General features: G+C 51.6%; 1 protein-coding gene across 3 annotated transcripts in view; it reads right to left on the bottom strand.

The window, feature by feature from the left end:
- Positions 1-11,236, bottom strand: part of Sulf1 (Extracellular sulfatase Sulf1) — a 60,840-nt gene extending 49,604 nt beyond the window's left edge. For all 3 annotated transcript variants that reach the window (XM_076829345.1, XM_076829344.1, XM_076829346.1), the window contains exon 1: positions 10,955-11,236. The gene's annotated coding sequence lies outside the window, so the exon portion shown is untranslated. The remainder of the gene's footprint in view (positions 1-10,954) is intronic.
- Positions 11,237-15,106: the final 3,870 nt, after the last annotated feature.

The following is a 15,106-nucleotide window of genomic DNA, read 5'->3' as shown; positions in this document are numbered from 1 at the left end:
ACGCGCTGGCCTCGCGGGACATAATTTTCGCGCGGGGAGGTCGCCGCTCGCCGTTATGCAAATCGAATGGCGATGACTTCGCAAGTCTCACCTCGGCGCGGCTGGGTTTTCAGCGCGCCGTGAATGGGCTGATGCTTTAATAAATCGCGCTCCAGCCGCCCTATGAATCGCGCATTTACATGGCCGCGAAGAAGCGCTTTTCACGCGCCTTCGAGCGCGACGCAATCGAAATTTCGCGTCACGATCTCTCGTTAATCTCCATGACAGCTCATTCGCGCCATTCACTTGACATTCCTTCTTTCTGGCGCGCGAACAGAGATTTGAAACAGAGATCACGCCCGTTCGCGGAATTGCCTCCTCGTCTCACGCCGCCGACCCCGAAATTCATCGGTGGCCGCGCGCTTTTCACGAAGCGAAAAACGATACCTCTCTGCAGCCAGCTCGTTCGAAGCTGGTCAGGCTCAGTCGGACATATCGTGTTTCGCTGTAAAATTATACAGGCCGCGCAGTTTCCCATTACATATTCCCAAGTTTCGGGATTCGCGATCCTAGGAGACGCCGGGTGTCCTCGAGCTTCCATTCACCCTCGCGGGTGCGATATCTGATTACTAATCACTTGGTTCTTCTGCGCCTTTTCTTGCAGCGATTACGCGCGCCCAAGCGCGTGACGAATGGTGCAATTACATCGTGCCCCGTTCGCGATACAACCAGTTGTTTCGCCTCTGACAATGGAGCCTAATTGCAAATCCGTCTGCCGTTTACCAGCCGGATCGTTCTTGGAGCGGTGAACGGGTACCGGTCGACTTATCGCGCCTCCGTTATCGTCGCCGTTTATTTCTCGTATCACCGGTGATAACGGAGCGGCAACGTACTCCGCAGTCTAATCTCGAACGGCACACGTCGCAGAACCCGATAGACTCGCGTAAAATTTTCTTATCGATGACTCAGTTTACCCTTCGGTAACGCCGTAACGCCACCGCTTTCGCGACGCCAGAAATAAGTTTACAACCGGGACCACTATGACCGGACAGTCTCCAGATTCAGGATAGACCAAAATAGGAATGATGGTGCTAGTTTCCTGATTCGACAGTTACTCGCCGCTTCCTTTCCCCTTAAGTGTAAGTGTTAAGACTTATAAGGTCCTCTCTATATCGTACGCTTATCACTGTGCGCTTCGAGCGCATTATCATGAAGCATTAGTTGAATGTTTCAAGGTCCCTCAAGGTCGAAATTCTTCTCCTTATCATCTGATTCAGCAATACAGCTGTATCGTCCATTCTTCGTGCCTGTTCGCTACGAAAACTTCGAACCTTGTACACCAGATCGTTCGACTCGTCTTCCAAACGCGACCACCAGAAAGTCGATGGGGAAAGCTACGATATCCCATTTCAAGCACCTACGAAGTGCCTCTGGGGTCTATCTGCCCTTATCAGCCTTATCTCCCGCACCGAGGGGAAACATTTCGGCCACCTGAACACTTTGACGGCCCAGCGAGAGCGGAATGCCACTGGGCCCGTTGAGCGCTCGTGGATCGCTGCATGCTTCGATGAATTCCTGGTGGCGCTGATTAAGTTGTCGCAATGTAGCTCGGTCTCGTTCCGCGGGATCAATCTCTCGCCGCGACTCGCTGCGTGTCCAATTCGATGAATAATAAATCCGCGCGATAGGATAACAGGAAAATTCATGCGCAAGCTGAACGAGCCGGGGCCCCCTCGATCAACGGCTACGAGAGTACAGGATTTATAGAGTGGCGCGAGTTACTGCGGAGTTATTGTAACGTCCGTTGCCCAATCGATCGACCGCAGGAACGCCGATCTGTCGGCCAACGACAGCGACGCGATAGCAACGAATCGTCAAGGAGAAGTTAATGACCGAACGGTAGACGGCTGTAACGCTTCTAGCGGCGGGGACCATTAGCCTTAACACTTTTAAGCTTCACGGTCGCCTAAGGTTGGCCGTTCACGGCACGAGAATTGGACGATTGCCCAGCGACAGTGTCCCCGTATCGCCGGGCCCCGCGGTATTAACATTCAGCGCCGCGTAAATGAGTTAGACGTATACATATATATTTATCCTCGGCTAATGCACTTCCGCGAAAAAGCTTCCAACAGCCTCTACCGGCACGGCATCGATCGTAAAACGCTTTATATCCAGCCTCGCATACCACGGCCTTTTCTTCCTCCCGTGCTGGGCTTCCTCTTCTTATTCCCGCGGTGCACGCCTCGGCCGTTTCTCCAGCCAACCTCTGTGTTTACTCCAGAACCCGATACGTTTCCGCGATGCTGGTGAAAAAAAAATCGCTTTGCATAATCGCGTCCTCGGCTACCGTGCAGAATCACTTACGCAATCGAGGCCCAGAGCTGTTTCGCGATTCGAAGCTACATAGGCGGCGCGGGAACGAGGCTGGGAAAGGGAGGGACTCCTTTTCGCGAAGACGATGGGTCGATTCTCGCGTGCCACCGCGCCTCGTGCCCCGCGAATGGAACGAACGCGACACACCTGCCAGATACGGCGCACGCAATTACCGCGCGAATTACGCGATTCCCACTGGTAACCTTTTTACCGCGGCGAATGCCAAATCGCTGGGGGTCGATGCTGCGCTGTTGGAACGCGGATTTTCGTCGCGGGACGGTGTTTGCCCTCGCGAGGAGAGCCGAGATAAGGCGCGCCACGCGGAGCAGCGATGATCGTGCATCATCAGCAATAGCGGGTTACTCGGCGTCGGGCTTAATAAGTTGCAGGGATATTAATTACCGCGATAACTTCGCGCGATACGCGCGACGAGGCTCGCGGCCAGGCGAGCGCCGCTTTGCCTCCGAAAATGGATCGATCTTGGTCGACGTGGAAAGTGTTCCCTCGCTTTTATCAGCACTGCGGGATTTAATGCGATAGAAGTTTTTTCCTTGGTATTTGAGACTCTAAGTGATTTTGGGGGGGTGGTAGAGAGGTCTACTTAAGCAGCGCGTAAAGGCGAGATTACTTCTTACTCCCCGCCATCCCCTATCCTCGATCTTAATTACGTGACTGCTGATCGTCACCCTGGTTCCCTGAATGGGCGTATTAGGGGAAGATTACCGCGGCGAAGGAGACGAAAGAGAGATATCATTAAAGATACTATCGCGAACACCAGACGTAGAGCAATCCGAATTCTACAGAGGGTGGAGACACCGTACAAAAGCCCCGTTGAGTCACACTCCCGTGTATCTACTACATCTGTATCTAGCCGGCTAAGGGCTGACCCTTGGCTCAAAGAAGAATTATGCGACAGCGTGGACGAGCAGATGCAGTGGCAGAGTGTCGGGCTGGTGCTGGAGCCCCATTACGCTCGATTAACTTATAAATCTCCTCGAGACGAATGTACCCACCTCTGCCCACGCGACTCCATATATTTAAATTCTGGCGATCCGCTTTCCTAATCGTGTCTGGTTAACGTCGACAGGACTCGGAGGCAATTCGTCTCGATTCCGAGCGTCAGGAAAAATTCAAGCCCCGCGAGAATAGAAAAAAGTCAGGGTCCTACAACGAGGGTCGTAAATCAGCCGGCGAGAGGAAGTGAAAGTTTCGTTAAAACTAGCTTTATTACAGCAATATATCTGAATGTTTGAAACGACCGTTCCCGCCATTCGCAGTCGCGATTTCCACGAATAAGACGCCGAACCTGAATTTCGTTAATAGAATATTAAATGCGCGGCGGTTCCTTTGCATTCCCCGCGTTTTCCTTCGTCCTGTGTGCCGATGATTTAGCTGTTCGAGGCAGCGTGCTCCATCTTGGTCGAATACCTGGCGTCGGCTGGCTGGCGCAGAACGCGGGCCGAGTCCGGGGCGTAAAATAGCGTCGTTGACACGGTAGAGACGGTCAGGGGAAAAATGAATTACAAGGCCGGTTACGAATTAGTCACGGCGCGTGCACGCCGCGCTGAATCGTTGCTGGGTCCTATTATTATTCCGCGTTCAACGGTCACCGTTACTGCTCCGCGTATCCATTACTGTCCCAGGCGTAATACCCGTGACAAATAAACAAGCGTCAACACGGGACAGCCAGATCTATGCAAGGGAACGGGATTAAGTGGACAGGAAAGAAAGGTGAAACGCGCTGGGAAGGACTCGTTGCTGCGAACACGGAGAAACAATGGAGCATAATTCTCAGCACCGCTGAGGAAACGCGTGAAACCACGAGGAATATTCTGCTTAAATTGTCGCTTTGTAAATTTCGAAGCTCGTCCAGTATTTCCTCCGATACATTCTCGATGCCTCGATCTTCCTACAGTACGTCGCCACCACTGTGCTACCTGAAAAAGGGTGGTCACGTCAGCTGGCAGATAGACGCGACATTCGACGAAGCCAGAAGAAACTTCAGCCCCAGCTTTTGTTGGCATGCATCTCTTTGAAATCCCTGAATGAAAATTCTACCCCGAGATGTTCTTCATCTACCTGGAAAGATCGCTACAGAGAAACCGAGTTCGGGGAGCAAAAGAAAGCTCGAGGGATTCCAACGACTTAAGCAGATGCTCCGCAATAGCTGTGATATACCTAAAAGGGTGACAAATTCGTTACAAACCGAGTGCTCCTTAGGTATCTCCAGACAATCCTCTTCCTCCGTTCCGTATCCTCCAATTTCACAATCAAAGCCACAGTCGCCTAAGTACTACATACACGTGGCACAGCGACTGATCCATCGACGAAGTCGATAAGGAAACGGTGACCGGTTGCCGGGGAAAAACGCGACAGATGTTCGACGGCGCCCAAGCGCAGACGTGGACCAGGGTTGTCATTCCCAGTTCCCAGACGAAAAGCGCACCCCCCGTGTCCCCCGTCGACCCTGAAAGCCATTTAGAGCGGCGAGATGCTCGCGGTGGCACTTGAAGGCGTTCGTGGCGCGGGCACAAAAAGCGACGGGGGTGCGGTCGGTGGTTCTGGTGCCAAAATGAAGCGGCGAATGCGCCGTCGAGTGGCTGGGCCCCGACTCCGGGTACTTAAGATTCTTGTGCGTCCGAAATGGCTGCTGCGCGACCAGCTAACGACCCTGCCACCACTTCGCCGTCTTTTCCGCCTGAATTCGGTGGGAATTTCGTCGGGCGAAAAACTGTCGGCGAGCGTTCGAAGGATGTCGCGAAAAACAGCCGCGGGTCAACGTTCCGCTTGCCCGCCATCGAAATTACGGAACGTGATTGCGCGAGCAGCAGCCGGGGGCAAGGAACGGCGACCTTGGTCGCGTCTGGATGCAAGGCATCAAAGACTTCACGGCGGTAATTCGTACGAGGAGCGATGCACGTGGAAAGTCAGCGGAAGACGAATCGCGGCTGCCCGGTGGAATACGTTATTCGAGTCACAGCTCGCGTGTGATTAATCGCCGCGCTCTCGCGACGCGTTTCTAGCAATTTGATAACCCCGTGAATTATTCCGCTCGCTCGCTGTTGATGATCGATGCGCGTTCGTCGGGCAACTCGGAGGGGCAGCTGTTAATCGCCGCGGGCGCGCGACCCCGAAACTTTCGGACCACGTCCACCGCGAAAACCGAGGAACCACGATCGCGGACTGACCCAGCGAGGAAGGAAACTCTCGTCGGCAGGGTTTCTTCCCTGGTTCGCGGCGCTTTCAGGACGATAGTCGCCGTGATTAACGATCGAGAAATGAACCCGCGACACGTGAGAATGAAAGAGACTCGGTCACGTTTCTTGTCCCGCTGCTCGGAGAGGATCGCGAGCCAGAGGCGCGATTTAAGGGAGCTGTCGCTATCAAAAGCCCATTAAACTTTCGGCTTTTGTTAAACGACCGTTCAGCGACGTGTCACGCCAGCTTTTTTCCCATGCTCGAGCCTCCGCGCATATCATGGACCGGTCGCGTCGCAGCGGTTTATATTCACTGACAAATTTATCTCGCCGCCTAATGACGCCACCTTTTATCTGCACTCGCGACGTGTAAATCGCGGATGAGACTGTGGACGAGATTCGCGGCTGCCAAACATCGATATCTTTCGGTTCCTCGAACCGAAACCGATCCCTCTGACACTCGAGACTCAGGGAGGGAACAGAATTCGCGGTGTAAATCTGGCTGGCCAGAAATCTCGCGTCCTGGATGCGCGAAATCGGATGTGTCCAACTGGCTGAAAAGCTGTTAATCCCATTTGCGTGAAATGCAACGGCCCGGTGCTAAAGAAACGCGAGCAAAGGGCAGCCGGATGGATATTGGGCCGACAGCAGCCACAATGGGTCACCATGGGCGGTCCGAGGGCGAGTTACGACCATGAGAACCATCAAATGGAATCTAACACCTACGGTGCGGTAATACGGTTTTAACTCACCGCTGGCGGGCCACAAATCTGCATAAAATATCGAATTTCGGGACGCGGCGCGAACGGATTAAGCCTTTCGAGGTTTTAGTCTTCGGCGAGCTCGTGGAGGACGCATACTGGGAATCTGTTTGTTCCATAGATGGAAGTCTAAACTCAAACTTTTGCCAGTGAACTATCACGATAAATGCCAATCGTAATAAATCAGCGATCAACTATCGTTTTATAACCATAAATATGTATCTTCCCTTCCATTTCCTTTTCCAATCTTCGTCAACAGATTGGGGCCAGGAATTCCCGGGAATCCTTCACAGATTACGAACGCAGAAGTGCCTTCAATCTGCTTGTCAATCGTCTAAGATGATAAAGACGTCCACTCGTCTCCGTGGTTCGTTACGACAACGTAACGATCTCGGGGCGATACGATGCAATCAGCCCCGAAGGACCATCTCGCTGGAGCGCAGTGGCTGAAGAAGACGAGCAAACACGAGGTCTTACCGATCGGCGTGCCAAAGATCAAGATACCTGCCCGCCTATAAATAGATCTAGCGAGATCGGCCTCGGTAATGAGCGAGCGCAGTCCGTTTATCAATATTTATCGCGAAATATCTGGCCGTGTAATAGAATCGATTCCCCAACGATAAGGCGGGCCATCGGAGCAGCAACGAGGGATAGGCGATGCTGGATCCCTAGTCTATATCCCATCGATCTCGATCACAATTCGATTGGCTCATTTATTCCTCCCTGGAAATTATTTCAAGCCCATAGTAGAATTTATTTTTAATTTGAACTGCACAGGGGTACTCCAACAACTTAACTCGATATTTAATTCCTCGTATCGAAATGGGAAACACTCGTTCGTCATCGAGTTTCCCCCGTTATCTAACTTTGCAACTACAGCGAACATGAAAACGTGGGTGTCCGCGGGTACTATGCACCGCGAATAATTAAAGGGGCGTAGACAGGCGACGTGCAACGCTGTTTTCTCCGGCACAGTGACATAAAAACCGCTATAAACTCATCCACGATCGGCCACGTACGGAACAGACACGCAGGCTATTAGCATCAAGCCGTGTTATTCAAGTACCTGGTGGCCGCCTACCAACTATCCTCCCAGAAGTAGCGATCGTTCTATCTGAAACGAGGGTATAAAGTTACCCGTCCCGTGTCGTTAACATACTCGAGGAAGTTACTCTTCGATAAACGCGCGGCACCAGCCCTCGGATATCTGGATCGTTAACAATCGTTCGCGTCATACCGCGCCCGCTAAACGTCGCATTATGCCATGTAGTTAATTCGTTCGATCGGAATCGCTCGGTTCCATCGCGGTGTAAATTCGATTTAAAAGCGATACCTCCCGTCGGAAAATATCAGAGCAAGGAACACGGAGGTTAAAAACAGGACAGCCTGGGAGGATCTCGCGGGACTCGGAGCAAATACTTGGGTATATTCGACGCTCGAAGTCGAAGATCCGCAGCAGCAGAAGAAATCGCGAAACTTTTACCACTAACCAGACAAGATCAATATTATCGAAGCCGAGAGCAATACCACGAAACTGGTAAACCATCGTCAGATAACTCTTGGCTGGTATCAACTTCCGTTTGGCAGTAGCATATTCTGTGGAAGAGCTGGAGCATCTCGACTTTGATGACTCCAATAACGAGCGCCCGTCGACATTGCCCTATCCACCTTCACCTTTCGATGATGGGGCTCGAAAATGACGCACCCTGGACAGAAGCATGGATTAATGAAAGTAATGAAACCGCACTTAATCGTTTTTTTTTGCAATTTTTTACAGTCACAATATTCCTCGGTCTAGACAAGTGCTTACGCAAGGACGAAATAATGCAAATAACGAGCAGAGCAAACTGTCTGCTCGTCTCTTTTTCTGACACCGTCCTCGACCTCGCGCGCTTCCATCAATATTTATTTATCACGCGTACTCCGAATCTGCCTATCGAATTATGCGCTACTTCATGCCTCGAAAGGTGATTTCGAAGCGCGTTCTCGCCTCGATTCCGAATCGCCCAGTGGCTTTAAAACAGGCGTTAAATTCGCCGGCAGCACGGTGGCCCCGTTTTCGAGACGCCCGCCGCCATTCGCGCGAATCGAACTGGCTAAATTCGTTCCGTGACTGCCACGTTAGGAAATGGACTCGAAATTTATCGCCGTTTCGCGCGATAGAGCTTTATATTCGTTTTAACGGGCGCGTCTGCGCCAGTCGTTTCGTCTTCAATTAGAGGATCTTTAATTTTGCGCATTACCGTGCCGAGGTTTTACGACTCCCACGGCGGGAATCGATCCTCCGTGACCACTGAAACTCGAACCGGCTGCCCCGTATGGAGCGGCTAATGGTGGATCGTAACTCCGTTATCAATTAACGCGACGTCCCCTGCGATGCCGAAGCGAATCTCCGCTCGCGATTAAGGCTAAACCGATCGCGGGATCGTTTAAGTTCTCCCCCTATAAATGTGGGCCTAGCAGTTGAATCGATTTCGTGGATAAAGGCAAGGAGCATCCCCGAAGGATCCTCGAGGAATCGTAAAACGGAAAATCGCTGGCAGATGGTCCGTTCGTGTGCGCCACAGGAATCTCAGCACCTCGATGGTGTCTATAGAACCGGGGTTCAAGCTTTAATAGAAGCTTTCCCCGGCCAAGTCGTCGAACTCTCGTAAAACAGACTTCCCTTAGTTTAACTTGTTCATTCTATTAACGAAATGTACGGGGTGGTCAAGCTGCCGCTTCGATAGCTCAAAAATTATGGAAGCCAGGTTTGAATAACGAGGAAACTTTCTCTGGGACAGAGAGCAAAATAAAGGCGCAACGGCGATATCAGTGCATCGTTATCCCACTCGAAAGACTGTTAACCTTCTTTACTGCTCGAAAGCCCCAAGTTGCGCAGAAGAGTATTTATTTCCGCTTTCGATCTGCACGTCCTTTCAAAGCTGCCTCTATTTTAAGCCCGTGCCGAGTCGCGAGCGGGAAATAAACATTCCTCGATAGGGGCTTGCGCGGTGTTCGAGATGGAGCCTGCTTTTCGAGGCGAGCGCGAAAGCCCTCGGTGACGGCCTCTTAAATCACATTATAGAGATAATTCTGGCCCTGCACGACGGAGGACTAATTTACCCACGCGACATGTGTCGCCAGTGGAATAATTACACCGTCCGCGTAGCTCCGGTTACTGCAGCGTCCGCAAACACTTCGGTCGCGATACACCGTGCAGAACGAGAGCGGGAAAGAGGCGATCTCCCCTTGCGGCCGCTCCTTTTACCAACCAACGTGTACAATGAGCCGTTAATCATGCGATCGAGCCACGGGGCTATGAAACGCAGGTGTCTGCGATCCTGGATCAATCTGCAACCTGTGTGCTCGCGTTCCACGCATTCCACATTAATCTGCGACCGACCTATCGAGGCCTCAACGGCACAGATAATAGAGAAACTGAGGTGGCAGGGACTGAAGAGGATCACGAAAAGATATCACACGTTGCCTTGTCGCATTGCGAATGGAAGCGATACGGTACAACGCTTAGAGAGCAAAGGCTTCTCGATCCATCCTCGTTCAACCCTGCTGATGTCGAGTAATCGAATTTCGATGGAACAGCGCAATAAGAGCTGTTGCATCGCACGAGTACCTACCGCTAAGGATGCTTCGGCTGAAGCACAAGCCCAACTTCTGCTCCGAAATTCCTTGATTACTCCGACACAACCTGCCGCGATTTGAATTCGACCGCCGAGGGTTCGGCGATGCGTTCGATGCATCGAGCAGTTAAAAGAGGCTCCGCCGGACAAATGGAGTAGCAGACAAAGGGTAAAAATATTCCGAAGAGGCCCGAATTCCTCTCCGTGCGGCGGGACGGCACGTCGGCGTGAAATAAAACGCGCGTCCCGCAGAATATTCGAAAGTCGGCCGTCTCGGGGCCCCCGAAGCCGACTTGCCAACTCCCAGACTGCATATTGACCCAACCGACGTATGCATTTACCGTCTTTTTGCGATTCCTCGAAGTGACCAGTCGATACACGCGGCCTGGCCGGGGCCAGGGTAGCCAGACACAAAGGAACTACGATTCCCGAAGCGGATTCGGTGGTCGAAAATTCAGGCCCGGCCAGGCCTTGTTCGCGAAATGACTTTTCAAATTGCCTGCGCCGCGCGATGAAAACTTTGACGTGGTTTACGTAACATCCGAAACGCGGACGAGAAACAGACGAGTCGATGACAGCGAGTTTGTTTAGACTTTGACGGGGTGAATCGTGAAAGAATTTTTTCATAGCGCGCGCATTGTTTAACAATAAGGAACTTTATATAATTCAATATTCTTACGGAATGGAATATAAGAAACGCTTCTCTACGAGTACCCACTCGTTAACTCCTGTCGCAATAGTTAGTTAATCGATTAATGTTCACGCGAACAGGGTTCTCCAATCTGCCAGGCTCCAGGTGAACGAAACTCGGTCAATTTCTACAGAATTATTTGCACCGCCTGCGAATCGAATGGAAGATCCCGAGAGATTCAGTATTCGTGCAGAACAAAGTCCCGAATGCAAATCTGCACTCGTCAACCTACAATCGGTCGCGTAAACCTGGTTCTCCAAGGTTCCCCTTACTCCGTAGGCAGCGAGTCACGATCCCACAATGTTAATAAAAGTATGCGCTCTTGGTACTCACTCTTACGGTCTGGACGTTGCTGAATCCTCCGGGGTTGCTGGTTCCTGGACAGCGTCTCCTTCCGCCCACGGAAACGGTGCAGCGACGTGTAGGTCGTGGATGGAGACTCGTTGCCGAAGATGTGGCACGCAAGACGAAGGGAGGACGGAGAGTGCACGTGGCGAGAAGGTAAAGCGCGGCCGCGAAAACGCCTGGCTACGACACGACCTCGCCGACGGTCGCAACGAGACTGAACTTTCAGCCCGCTACTCCAGCCTGGAAACAGCTGCTCTGTCTGCCTGCCAGCCAGCCAGCGCCAGAAAACTACGTTGGCCGTGCGGCACACCGTGCCAAGTGCATCTTCTGCGTCCCGATCGGCCGTGGTAGGGGCACGCCGCAGAAAAATCACGTTTCACCCTATTGGGGACCCTCGACGAGTCGCCCCGCTTAGGTAAACCGCTTTTACGGCGCGTCAAGCGAGAGTTAATTGAAAGTTTCTCGGACGTGGCTGTCCACTGTTTCCAACAATCCTTTCCTCTCGTTTTTATCGTTCGGGGGTTGCACGTTGCCTTTGCCGTTTTTATGGTTCTTTGATAACGAATGGGAAGCGGTGATGTCTTCTTTATTGCCCTTCAGGGGTGACACGAGGTTGATACTCATTCCAAATTAATTCTCCTGTAACTCACTCTTCGTTCGAGAACATCACACTCGCGTGCCCTACAGATTCTTCCTCGTCACGGGTAGGAAAATTCACGAACGATGCTCCCAAGTGGGAGCGATTACCTAAGCGAGGGAGTACCACCCCTCACTGGCAGCTGTTTTCACGTGTAAATGTTTACATTCGTGTCCGTCATGGGGCAGTTCGCAAGGGAAGCACACGCCTCCACTCGACGTCCCGCCTGTTCATTACGCGGACGCGAATTTAAAAGTGCGGATCTATTTTTAAACGATCACGGCCGGCTGGTAAACTCCCCCGTCGTCGAGGAAGAATGATCATCGCCAGCAACGCGAGATACCGCGGGCATAGGTAAACGTTGATGTCCAACCGATCCTCCCGCTGAAAGCCGCTGGTGACCAGGATCGTAAATTCCTCGTCGCCGTGGCGCAGCTGAAAAACACCGGCTGGCCTGTCGACGACTGACTCGGCGAATTCCGCGTGTATATGCACATGCACGGTGAAAACGCGGAGCGCAACACAGTACCGGTCTTTTATTGGGCGAGCGCTAATGCGCCTTTACTACGTTTACCCCGTCATTTACCTACCGTGCGCTGTAAACCGGCACCTGTGCCAGAACGTGCCACGGCAGTCAAGCAGGGGTTATTACGGAACGTATCATTTGAAGCCCTGGCTGCCATGGCGACCACGTTTACTGTGCCAAATCCGAGAGGAAAGTTTGGACCGTCTTGGGGTGGTTGAACGACTGGCAGAGATGTATGCGGTTCGAACTCGAACGACCTATCTGCCAGCAGCGATAAGACGAACTTGAGGAACGCTCTGCAGCAGCGTGCGTAACGGCGAGAGCTCGTCAACTCGTAAGTACGATCTAACTCGGCTTTTTGGGATCGCGGAATCGCGCGGCCTGAGTAGCTCCGACTCGAGTGTTCCATTTCTTGCCGCACGTTGACATCCTCTGCTCCCCGTTATTCCCTGTTAGCTCATTGTTAAGGAGTTTCGCAGACCCGCCCTTAAACACCTGGGTAGTATCACCACTTGGAATTCGAACCACCAAGCGGTGTTAATCATTTAATCCCGCCTCGGCGAGGCAGCTGTCTACGGTTAACGCCTGGCAGCCGATCGCGACTCGCCAAGACCCACGAAGGAGTCGCGCTCGGTCCTCGAGGCCCTCTCCGTTGAAATTATTCAGCCAGCCGTTCGTTTTTTACATCGCGTCGCGGCCTCTTCATTCAACAGTCCGTCTCCGCGTGTCTTCTCGCGATAAACAAATCGTGGGCTCTTCCCCGCCGGCTGAAGAGCAGCCACTTGTTTGGCGCGGACGACCAGCCGCTTCGAGGCGTCCACGTTTCCCTGGCGTCGTTCTCTCCTCGCCAAGTCGCATGCATAACTAAGCCCTCGTCGAACGCGATCGAGTATTTATTTAGACACCCAGCTTCGGAGTCTATGGCGCCAGAATATTTGCGATATTGGGGTGGCCGCGTCGAGTGGGCGGCGGTGGTCCGGGTGAAATGTTTATGAGCTTCGTAGAACCTGTATGCCCGGGCCTCCTTCCTCCAGGTGCGAGTAGAATTCTCGAGAAAAACCCGGCGACTGTAAAGCAGCCGGTGAAATATACCTTTAAGAGCATTGGGCCATAAATGCGGGACCAGGTATTAATATCCTCAACTTTCTTGCACTTTCATTCAGCTGTAGTAGATATCGGTACGTAGATATAGTCGAGATGGGAGAGAAACTCGAGGAATTCGCGAAACAAAAGTTGTGAGGTGAATTAAAGTGTACCCGGGACCGATGAGCGTTAGCCAAGGTTCTAACATTCTCTAGCTTCTACTGTAATTTCATTCGAGAACTTCTATTGGAAAACAATCAGAGATCGAAGCATGAATGGCGAAAACTTCTCAAACTGCCACATAAACGGTAACAACGGACGTAAAGGTAATTCAGATTTCCATTGGTCCAAGTTCGTTTCCATTCGAATCGACGTTGAATACGAATTGCCAGAAAATACGTAGAGTGCCTAAGAAACGTGGATTCGCACTTCTTGCTCTTTGAACGAGGGAAAGCGATGAAGGAGGCTCAAGTTTGTAATTTAATAACGATTATTACAGCGTTCAGTGTACATAAAGCAGAAGTGGCAGCGAAATAAGAGGCGAAACGCGCGTTACGGGTTACGAGGTGTACACACGCGCATTTGCATGCTAATTTCTCGGGGTCTTCCGACGAGCAAAAATACGGCTCACTTTCCGCGTGCTCCGTAATTATTCCGTGCTGGCTGAACCAGTAAGCCGTCAATCGGCCACTCACGTGAGTCCTTTCCTCTATCGCGTCTACTTCTCTGCTGGACCCCCTGGGGGCATAATTAAATGCTCGTAGATCATGCGTAAACGTAACCCGATGGCGTGTAATAACGATGCTTAGACGCGTTTGCGTTGAAACGATCTCTCGATCTGCTCGAAAACGCTGTCGCGTTAATGTTACATAGGACTCATTGAAACGAACACCCAACGGGCTCACTTCCTCTGCTATAAACCCAAAACTACCTTCTTTGCAGTACCAAGGAATTCGCAGTAAAATGAAATGTCAGTTAAGGGGACTAAGTAGGCAGTCGTTTTTCGTGAGAAAGAGACTGCCTTTTATTTATTTGCGTAGCATGCAGAAAAGGAAGCTTTGAGACACGCTGACCATCGAGAAGTTTCGCGAACACGCTTGTAGGACGCCCGTGGGCAGAGACGGGCGGGCGCGGAACCGCGGCTCGCGAGACCCGCGCTTGAAAATCTGGAATTTTGATGGACTATATCATAGGTTCCACGTGGAGTGGCACATGTCTTACGCATCCTGTAATTTTTTCAAGTCGATCTGAATCTCCGTTCATTCGCAAATACGGTAAAACCAAGAGAAAAACAAATTCAAGAAAAACGTGTTTCAAGTTTTTGGGCAAAGGCGTCGCTATAAGTTACCGCTTCACCTTTTTAGCTGCCAAATCAACAATTTTGCGAATTTTAATATAAACCAAACGGCATTTTATTCAGAAAAGATAGTAAATCCGGAAAATGCAATAAAGCAGTCGATTTTTCGACTACCTAGTCCCCTTAATAGCCCAGAGTTTACGAACTTTGGCGCATATTTGAAGAAACTTTATTTCTCTTGCACGGTATGTTCTATCGCGAAATAACCCGTGGGACCCCATGTCCTCATCACGCCCTGGAACGCGTTCCCACGGGAGCTGCCATTGCTGTTATCAATGTTATCATTACCTACGAAGACACAAGGGTGTCGGCCGACGACGTGCTAAAAGGTGGCACGCGAGGTAACGTTAGAGACGTCAGATGGGAAGATGTGTGTCGAGTAGTCTGCCACCCTTCGAATCCGTAACATACAACGTAGCTGGGAAGCTCGCTGCGCCATGCATAATACACGGACACAAAGTAGAGATGAGCAGGGGAGCTGCAGGTAACCCGGGGACGCTGAATCCGCAATGCAAATTTCGCGCGAAATGTTGC

This window comes from Andrena cerasifolii, chromosome 16 (genome assembly GCF_050908995.1).
Source record: "Andrena cerasifolii isolate SP2316 chromosome 16, iyAndCera1_principal, whole genome shotgun sequence".
NCBI classification, from domain to species: Eukaryota; Metazoa; Arthropoda; class Insecta; order Hymenoptera; family Andrenidae; genus Andrena; species Andrena cerasifolii.
This window is presented reverse-complemented; position numbering and strand designations above follow the sequence as displayed.